This window comes from Daucus carota, chromosome 2, assembly GCF_001625215.2.
Source record: "Daucus carota subsp. sativus chromosome 2, DH1 v3.0, whole genome shotgun sequence".
Lineage (NCBI taxonomy): Eukaryota > Viridiplantae > Streptophyta > Magnoliopsida > Apiales > Apiaceae > Daucus > Daucus carota.
The window spans coordinates 21,911,548-21,921,335 of NC_030382.2; positions in this window are offsets into that span (position 1 = coordinate 21,911,548).

Consider the following 9,788-nt stretch of genomic DNA (forward strand, 5'->3'; position numbering starts at 1 on the left):
ACCATTCTTCATCACTATCTTGTCTGTTGAGCTTGGATTGGAGAGTCTTCAGAGTATTCAAGCTAGCAACCTTGAGTTGATCTTTAGGTCTGAAAAATCTCCTAACACCTTGATTGTCCCTAAATTCCATAACTGGAGTAGGTTCATGATGAATTTTCTTTCCAGTGTAGGGAATTTTCAGCCTTCTTTGTAGACTAGCATCTGAGTTCCATTCCTTCCTGATCTCAAGGATTCTCTTTAGTACCATTTGCTTTGCAGGTGGTGTAAATCCTCCAGTCCTCTTCATAGATCCATATATTTTTGTTAGAGAACTGAATCCCTCAGAATTCAGAACTCTGTGAAGAGGCCAGATGACATCACCCTTGTTTTTGTAAGAGAATACCAATCTTTCAGGTAACTTTGAAGTTGCTTCTATTCCTCTTACTTCTTGAAGATCATCCAGCTCCAGATCCAACTCAGAAATTTCTTCAATGTTAGCAATGATGAGATAGTCATCAGGGTTCTCAGGTTCTTTTGGAGGTTTAGGAGGGTTAGCCATCCTTTTAGCCACAGATTTGACTTTCTTCTTTGGCTTGGAAGGTTCTTGAACAAGAAAAGCTGGAATTGGGATATCTTCCAAGTCAACTGGCTCCTCCTTTGGCATTATTGGCTCATCATGGAAGTTGACATCTGGATGTACCACTGTGGTGTCCTTGATTGGAGAAGAAGGCTTTGAGATAGGCTTTTCTGGCACTTCTTCTCTTCTCTTGGCTGCCTCAGGCATCTTAGTCTTAGATTTGACTCTCTTTTTCTTTGGAGAAGATTCAAGAGGCAATCTTTCCTCATTTAAAAGCTCAGCTGCCAACTCCTCTTCCAGCTCAATAGCATACCTTTCATCAACCTCTATTTGATTTAAAGTGAGTTGGGATTCAAACTCCTCTTTTTCACATTCTCTGGCCACCTCTTCAGCTTTTGCAAATGAGTAGTGAGGATGGCCAGTTCCAATAAACAGCTTCTGGCCTTCTCTATGGATGATGGCAAAATGAGCCTTTAAGGCCACATCTGCACAGTCTTTATAACTTTTGATTTCTTGGCCCAAAAGCTTGTATTCATTTTTGTCAGGCCTGGCTAGTGGAAAGTAGATTGAGCTTGAGTCTTTTCCAGGCCTGGAGTAACCACAATTGTTTGGAAACAGAATTGGCTTGAACTCATTCAAAAATGATGGCTCACCCTTTTCTGTCTTGGAGGGAATAACAATCTCAGGTGTGATTACCCTGAGAATTGTGGTTGTGGTTGGAAAAGAGATTTGAGCTGTGGTGGCTGTAGAAGATGTAGATGATTTCTTGCCCAATTGAGCCACTCTCTTTGCAATGGAGTCCAATTCTTTCATCCTTTCAATCTTTTGCTTTTCCCTTTCAGTGTGGAAAGGAGGAGGAATTTGACTGATCAATTCTGCAGGAGTTGGTAATTCTTTCTCCCCCTTTTTGTTAGCAGCAAGTGTAAGGGATGGACTGGGAAGAGAAGCACCAGAGGCAAGAAGAAGATGTTGAAGGAGTCCAGTCTGAATTCTTTGATGCTGCAACATCTCATCCATTCTAGAGTTTAAGATATAGACATTGCCTTCCAGAGCTTCTACTTGCTTTTCCAATTGCAGTTGTTTTTGCTCAGAACCAGAAATAGCTGATTTGACCTGAGCTGGAAGCTTTTCATCAATTTGTTTGGTCAGATCAGTCTTAACAGAGGCAATGAGACAATTGAGATGCTCTATCTCTTTCTGAAAGTGGAGAGATTGATATTTGTGAAGCTTGAGGTTTTCCAGAGCTTGACTGGCAATGGTGGCAGAGATGGCTTGAGAGGAGGATGAGCTTCCAGGTTGTGATTGAAGAAGAGTGGAGGCTTGCCTTTCCAGCTCCATGCTAACAACAATTGCATTGGCAGACTGCATGGAGAGCCATGAAGGCAGAGAAGTTGTAGGTTGTTCACCAAGAGATTCCTCAAGAGCATCATTGAGGTCTTCATCACTATCATCATACTGAAAATCATCTCCAGCATTGGCAGGCAGAGCTGTAAATGCCTCCTTTGCTCTAAGCATGGAAGATGTAGTGTGAATCAGATTAAGGTGCCTCTCAGCTGCTTGATTATCCAATCTTGCAAAATCTTGAATGGAAGACATTCCATGAGTAAAAGTCTCAGGGTCTAGTGAAACACTATCCAATATGGATCTATATTCAGCTTGAATCTCTTGTTCACTAAACCCTTCATTGACACCTGCATTTCTCTCATTATCTCTCTTTTCTTGCATCAAGGGCTCCCCTTGGCTCACCACACAACTCACCTCTCCCTCACTTACCCTTACTAAAGGGTCACTCATATCCTCTCCTTTTTCCTGGCTAGAAGAAAATGCCAGACTCTCCACACCCTCTCCTTTTGCCAGCTCACTAGGCTGCCTCTCCACTCCATAGCTCACTCCACTCAATCCTAAAAGTGTTTGTGCTACCATGTGATCAACTGCTGTAGAAGAAGGTAAAGTAATTGAAGTAGTAGCAGTTGTCAACTGATGAGAGACATCAGTTGAAACATGAGTAAAGGAGGCATTCAACTGATGAGAGCTGTTAAGCAGATCAGTTGAAGGACAAACACTTGTCAACTGATGAGAAAGATCAGTTGAAGAAAATGAAGAAATAGGTTTAGAGGCTGTGATAGTTGAGTCTGTGGTGATTGATTTTAATGGTATATCCACAGAGCACACTTTCACAAAAGAAGGAATTGGAAGAGAAAGATCCAACAAATCATCAAAGTGATGATGATCAATCTCAGAGGGGGACTTCTCCATGAAATCTAAAGATGGAGAATTTACAAGTGTGGTGTGAATCAATTCCACATCCACAGAAGAGGTTGGGGATTGTGTTTGAGTTGTAGAAATAGTAAGATCATGAATATGGGTAATTGGATTTACTGAAGAAGGGGGCTGTGACTCCACATTTATTGGAGTCACATCAATCTGAATTTGAGAAATGACAGGAATACATTCCTGTGTGTGTGCAGAGTGCTTTGATTCATCACTTCTTTTCTTCTTTCTCCCATAGGCTTTAACAGGTGAAGAAGTGGTGTCCCTCCCCCTTTTTGACTGTGTCCTTGGCTGAGGACTGTTTTCAATAACAACATCCTTTTGGGAGGATGCTGCTAGGGATGTGCTTAAATCCATATTAACATCTACAGTCTTTTGGGAGACTGCAGAGTGGCTAGGCTGGTTAGCACTCACCTCTCCATCCTTATCCTTAGGGTTTCTTTGATGATCACCCTTTCCCTCCCCCTTACTTCCTCCAATCACACTCCCCTCAGGCTTGTGTTTCTTAGTTTTTACAACAGATGCCTTTTGGGAGGCATCTGAGGTTGGTTTAGAAGACTTGGTTTTAGAGGGTTTTGCTACTTGTGTAGGCTGTTGATGGGCCTCTTCAACAGCCCTGATAGCAGAAAGCAAAGAAGTTGAGGGTTGAGAGAGAGTAGTAGGAAAGCCATGTACCTCTTTGTGCTTTCCAGCCTCCATTGTTGGCAGGTACACCACCTCCAAGGAGGGGTATAAATTCATCCTAAAGAGGTCTTTAAAGACTCTCTTTTCCTGCACAAAACTGGGAAGCTTGGCTTCCTTGTTAGTAATAACTAGCTTATCATTGAGATGATTAGCTAGCATCATAAGAAATCTGACATAATATATATTCCTAGGTCTATCAGTTTTATCACCTAGTTTCTCCCCAATTTCTTGGATCATCAAACCACCAAAGTTGAAATATTCATTAGTCAGGTACATGTAAAGCATTTGTAAGATCTGGGAAGTAAGAGCATTGAAATTACTAATCTTACCAGAAAATGCCTTAATAAAAGCATCACATAAATAACTCCATTCTCTCCTAAGACCCCTTCTTTCTATTTTACCTAAGGCATCAGTTGGCAAAACATAATTCATGGCATAAAGTAAATTAACCAACTGATTATCACTAGGCAAAGATAAAACAGTATTTTCAGGAATCTTAAAGCATGCTTTCATAACATCAGCATTAACAGAGTAAGATTTATTATTGACAGAGAAAGTTAGAGTTTCATGCTCACTATTAAACTCTGCAGAGGTCCACATTTCCTCAACTATTTCATGGTAGATGATGGGAGCTTCAGTCATAGCATAAGAGAGCTGGCTTGACTTGATGAACTCCATCATCCTGTGATACTCTTTCTCCTCCACAGCCTTGGTATCCACAAATGACGCAAAGTTGTTCTTCTCATAGATAAACCCACTTGGTGCAGTGTACTTCTTCATTGGTGCCATTGCAGTTACAGAGAAAGCTTGAAGAAGAATTAGAACTTGTTTTTGCACAGAGAGAGAAGAGAGCTTTGAGAATTCGAAAGAGTAAGATGAAAAGAAATGAAAATAGATTAAAACACTTAAATACTTTCTCAGAAAATTGCTGTGATTGGCTGAGAAATTACCGTTGAGAAGAAATTACTCTTATTGAACTCTACAAAAATTACACACACGATCGTGTGTATAAAGTAGGTGAGAGACAAAAGAAATTTCAACGGCTCAGATCTGATAATACTTTCAACGGATGAAATAAGCGCCTCTTTAAACTTCCTATTCAACTGATGAAGATCAGTTGAAGGCGTCTTCAACTGGTGTCATCAGTTGAATGAAAAACAGCGCAGGAGGATATTGTGTCAAACATCAGTTGAAACAATTTCACTAGTTCATCAGTTGAAATATTATAGATTTTATCCAGAATTATAATTAATTCAATTTTGATAAATCAAAATTAATCAAATTCTGGCTGCCAAATTACAGAAAAATTCACTCTAAATTAGGAGAAATTTAACATACCTAATTTACTCACCAACCTTGTGAATGTGGATTCATCAAGAGGCTTTGTGAAGATATCTGCAATTTGTTCTTCACTTGGAACAAAATGCATTTCAACAGTACCAGCCATCACATGTTCCCTTATGAAGTGGTATTTGATGTCAATGTGCTTGGTTCTTGAGTGTTGTACTGGATTTTCAGTTATAGCAATAGCACTGGTGTTGTCACAAAATATTGGGATTTTTGAGAGGTTTAATCCATAATCAAGTAATTGATTTCTCATCCACAATAATTGTGCACAACAGCTTCCAGCTGCAATGTACTCAGCCTCAGCTGTAGAGGTTGATACAGAATTTTGCTTTTTGCTAAACCAAGAAATCAGTCTGTCACCAAGAAATTGACATGTGCCTGTTGTACTTTTTCTATCAATTTTGCATCCTGCAAAATCAGCATCTGAATATCCAATTAGATCAAATCCAGAGTCTTTAGGGTACCAAATGCCAAGATTTGGTGTTCCCTTAAGATATCTGAATATTCTTTTTATAGCAATAAGATGTGATTCTTTAGGATCAGATTGAAATCTAGCACAGAGGCATGTAGAAAACATAATATCTGGTCTACTAGCTGTCAGATATAAAAGAGAACCAACCATGCCTCTATAATTAGAGATGTCCACAGATTTCTCATTAGGACTTAACTCTAATTTGGTGGCTGTTGGCATGGGAGTCTTAGCTTCTTTGCAATCCAATAAATCAAACTTTTTAAGTAGATCATAGATGTACTTAGTTTGATTTATGAATATACCTTCCTTTACTTGTTTAACTTGTAAACCAAGAAAGTAGGTGAGCTCTCCCATCATGCTCATTTCATACTGACTCTTCATAAGATTAGCAAACTTCTTGCAAAGTTTCTCATCTGTAGAACCAAAAATTATATCATCTACATAAATTTGAACCAGAATAAAGGCACCATTTACATTTCTGTAAAATAGTGTTTTATCCACAGTTCCTCTGGAAAAATGATTATCTAATAAGAATTGAGACAGAGTGTCATACCATGCCCTTGGTGCTTGCTTTAGTCCATAGAGTGCTTTTAATAAAAAGTAAACATACTCTGGAAATTCTGGATCTTCAAAACCAGGAGGCTGACTGACATATACCTCCTCTTCCAGTTCACCATTTAGAAAAGCACTCTTGACATCCATTTGATAAACTTTAAAGTTGGCATGAGCAGCATAAGCTAGGAACATTCTTATTGCTTCCAGTCTTGCAACTGGTGCAAAGGTCTCATCAAAATCAATTCCTTCAGATTGAGAGTATCCTTTAGCAACAAGTCTGGCCTTGTTCCTGGTGACAACTCCATTCTCATCCACCTTGTTTCTGAATACCCACCTTACTCCTACAATTGTTTTATTTTTAGGCTTAGGCACCAGCTTCCAAACATTGTTTCTCTCAAATTGATTTAATTCTTCTTGCATAGCAAGAACCCAATCAGCATCTTTGAGAGCATCTTCTATGACTTTAGGTTCATCCTGTGAAAGGAATGCACTGTACAAACACTCATCTTGAGTTGCTCTTCTTGTTTGTACAGATGCATTTGCATCTCCAATAATTAGCTCAAAAGGATGATCCCTTGTCCACTTTCTTTGTGGTGGAAGTGATTGTCTTGATGATGTGGCTTCATTGTTGAAGTTCAGGTTTCCATGTTGGAAAGCTCCCCCTAAATTTGACATCTCATTATTTCTAGACTGATTGAAACTTTGAGACATTCTTTCAACTGATGATCCTTGAGGTGTTTCAACTGATCCCTCCAATGTAGTTTCAACTGATGCTTCAGTTGAATTTCCAGTTGCAGTTGTTCCTTGCACTAGAGAGTCATCAGTTGGAATATTAATTCCAGGATTAATTCCAACATTTTGAATAATGTCATCATCATCATCACTGTCATACAGATCACCTTCACCTTCATTTTCAAATCTGAGATTATCATGAAATCCTTCATCTGAGAATCCTTGAATCTTCTTATCATCAAAAACCACATGGATTGATTCCATAACAATGTTGGTTCTCAGATTATATACTCTAAATGATTTTCCATCAGAGTATCCAACAAAAATAGCTTCATCTGCCTTGGCCTCAAATTTTCCAAGATTTTCACCTTGATTTCTTAGAACATAACACTTGCATCCAAATACATGAAGAAAGCTAGTTGTTGGCTTCTTTCCTTTGAAGAGTTGAAAGGGAGTTAGATTATGAGGTTTGGTAATTAGTGAAATGTTTTGAGTGAAGCAAGCAGTGTTCACAGCTTCAGCCCAAAAATAGGTTGGAAGTTGAGCTTCATTAATCATGGTTCGTGCAGCCTCAATAAGAGTTCTATTCTTCCTTTCAACAACACCATTTTGTTGTGGAGTTCTTGGTGCAGAGAACTCATGAATAATTCCTTCTCCTTCACAAAATTCTTTCATCATAGAATTCTTGAATTCTGTCCCATTGTCACTTCTTATCCTTCCAACTTTGACATCTGGATTGTTGTTTAATGCCTTGATATGATTGATGATGATTTTCCCAGCTTCATCCTTAGAATGCAAGAAGAAAGTCCAAGTGAATTTTGAAAAATCATCAACAATCACTAGGCAATATTTCTTCTTTGAAATAGACATGATGTTGACTGGTCCAAACAAATCCATATGCAAGAGCTGAAGGGGCTTCACAATTGATGAAAGAGTCTTGCTTTTGAAAGAGCTTCTCTTTTGCTTTCCTAGCTGACAGGCTCCACAAAGTCCATCTTTTGAGAATTCCAGCTTTGGTAGACCTCTTACCAAGTCCTTCTTTACTAACTCATTCAAGGTTTTGAAATTTAGATGAGACAATCTCTTATGCCATAGCCAACTGTCATCTGAGCTTGCTTTGCTGAGAAGGCAAGTGATAGATTCAGACTTGACAGAATTGAAGTCAGCTACATACACATTTCCTTTTCTTTGTCCAATCAGAACCACATTGTTGTCATCTCCTTTGGTGACAACACAGGCTGCAGGAGTGAAATTGACTTTGTAACCTTTGTCACAGAGCTGACTGATGCTAAGCAAGTTGTGCTTAAGACCAGACACCAATGCAACTTCATCAATGATGACATTCTCTTTAGCAATCAAGCCATATCCCATAGTATATCCTTTGCTGTCATCTCCAAAGGTAATGCTAGGGCCAGCTTTCTCCACAAACTTTGTGAGCAGGGAGGAATCACCAGTCATGTGCCTGGAGCATCCACTATCCAAGTACCACAAATTCTTCTTGTGGTTTCCCTGCACACATTTCACAAACAGATCAAGTTGATTTTGGTACCCAAATTGCTTTGGGTCCAGATTTGTTAGTCTTAGCAACCTTTTCCACCTTCTCAACCTTTTCCTTGGATTGAATAGGTTCAATCTTTGGTTTTGGTTGAGAAACTGGAATATCAACTTTGTTTTCAAACACAGGCCTTTGAGGCATGCATACATTGTTCATTCCATGCAAGTTTGAATGAAATTGAGGCATGTTAAAGGCATTGAAATAAGGATTGAACATATATGGCATGTTAGGCTGAGAATAAGGATTGTGAGGCAATAAACCAGGCATCATATTCATAGCAGATAAATTCATGTGAGGAACAGATGTCATAGGAATAGGCAAAGACAAATTAGGAGCAATCACAGTTTTACAATTAGCAGATAAATGATTTACACTACCACACTTACTGCAGGTTTTCCTAAGAGCACTAGCATGGGGAGTGTAATTGGTGTGCTTGTTAACTCCTATTTTGCCATTTCTATTTCCTTTCTTCTTTTTAGTCTCCTCAGATTTATGCTCACTAGTATCCAACTTCTTCTTGTTCTTGTTACTAGAATGAAGAGTGTTATTAACACTATCACTGGTCTCAGAAGAACTATTCTCACCTTTAACAAAATTCTTTTTAACAGGACCATATTTCTTGTTAAGCTTCTTGAGAACATTCTTGTCAACTGATGAGTTTTTGTTCAACTGATGACTCTCATCAGTTGAGACTTTGTTCTTCAACTGATGATCATCATCAGTATTCTCATCACCTGAACTGTTCTCAGATATCTTAAGCACTTTCTTATTCCTCTTCCATTCATTCTCCACAAAGGTTTCTCTGCCTTGCATGTTAATGATATTGGTGGAAACATCTCTACCAGATTTCCATTTGGCAATGATCTCTTGTTCCTTATCAAGCTGCTTTCTTATGACCTCTTCTCTCTTCAGAACAACCAAGAGATCATCCTTGGCTGTCTGACACTCAATCTTCAGCTTCTCAAATTCAATAAATTGAGCTTCTAAGGCACTGTTTCTATCACTAAGAAAGGTGTTAGCTTCCTTAATTCTACTGTTTTCCTTAGTAAGAGATTTTAAAGAAACATGCAAATGATACAGTTCAGTAGACATTTCATTAATGGTAGCATTGCATTCATCTTTAGTTAACTCAACTAGGTTTGTAGTGAATACCTGACTACTGCTTCCAGTGTTTTCTTCTTGATCTGTGGAGTTGGCCATTAGAGCTAGATTGACAAACTCCTCCTCTTCATCAGAATCATCTCCAGCTGCCCAATCATCCTTTGTGATGAATGCTCTTTCCTTTTGTTTGAGAAGTTCATAATATTTCTTTTTGTAGTCAATGTTTTCACTTGACTTCTTCTCAACTTTAGGCTTTCTGCACTCATTTGCAAAGTGACCTGCATTCCCACAGTTGAAGCACTTGAATTTTGATCTGTCTACCATGCTTCTATCAGACTTGGGATTGCCTTTAAAAGATTTTGCAGAATTAAAATTCTTTTTGAATTTCAGTTTGGAGAATCTTCTTGACAAGAAGGCTAGATGCTCATCAATTCCATCACTTTCTTCACCAGAGTCAGCTACTTCTTTCTCCTTTCTTCTTCCTTTGCTTGACTCTGAGCTCTCCTCTTTGACCA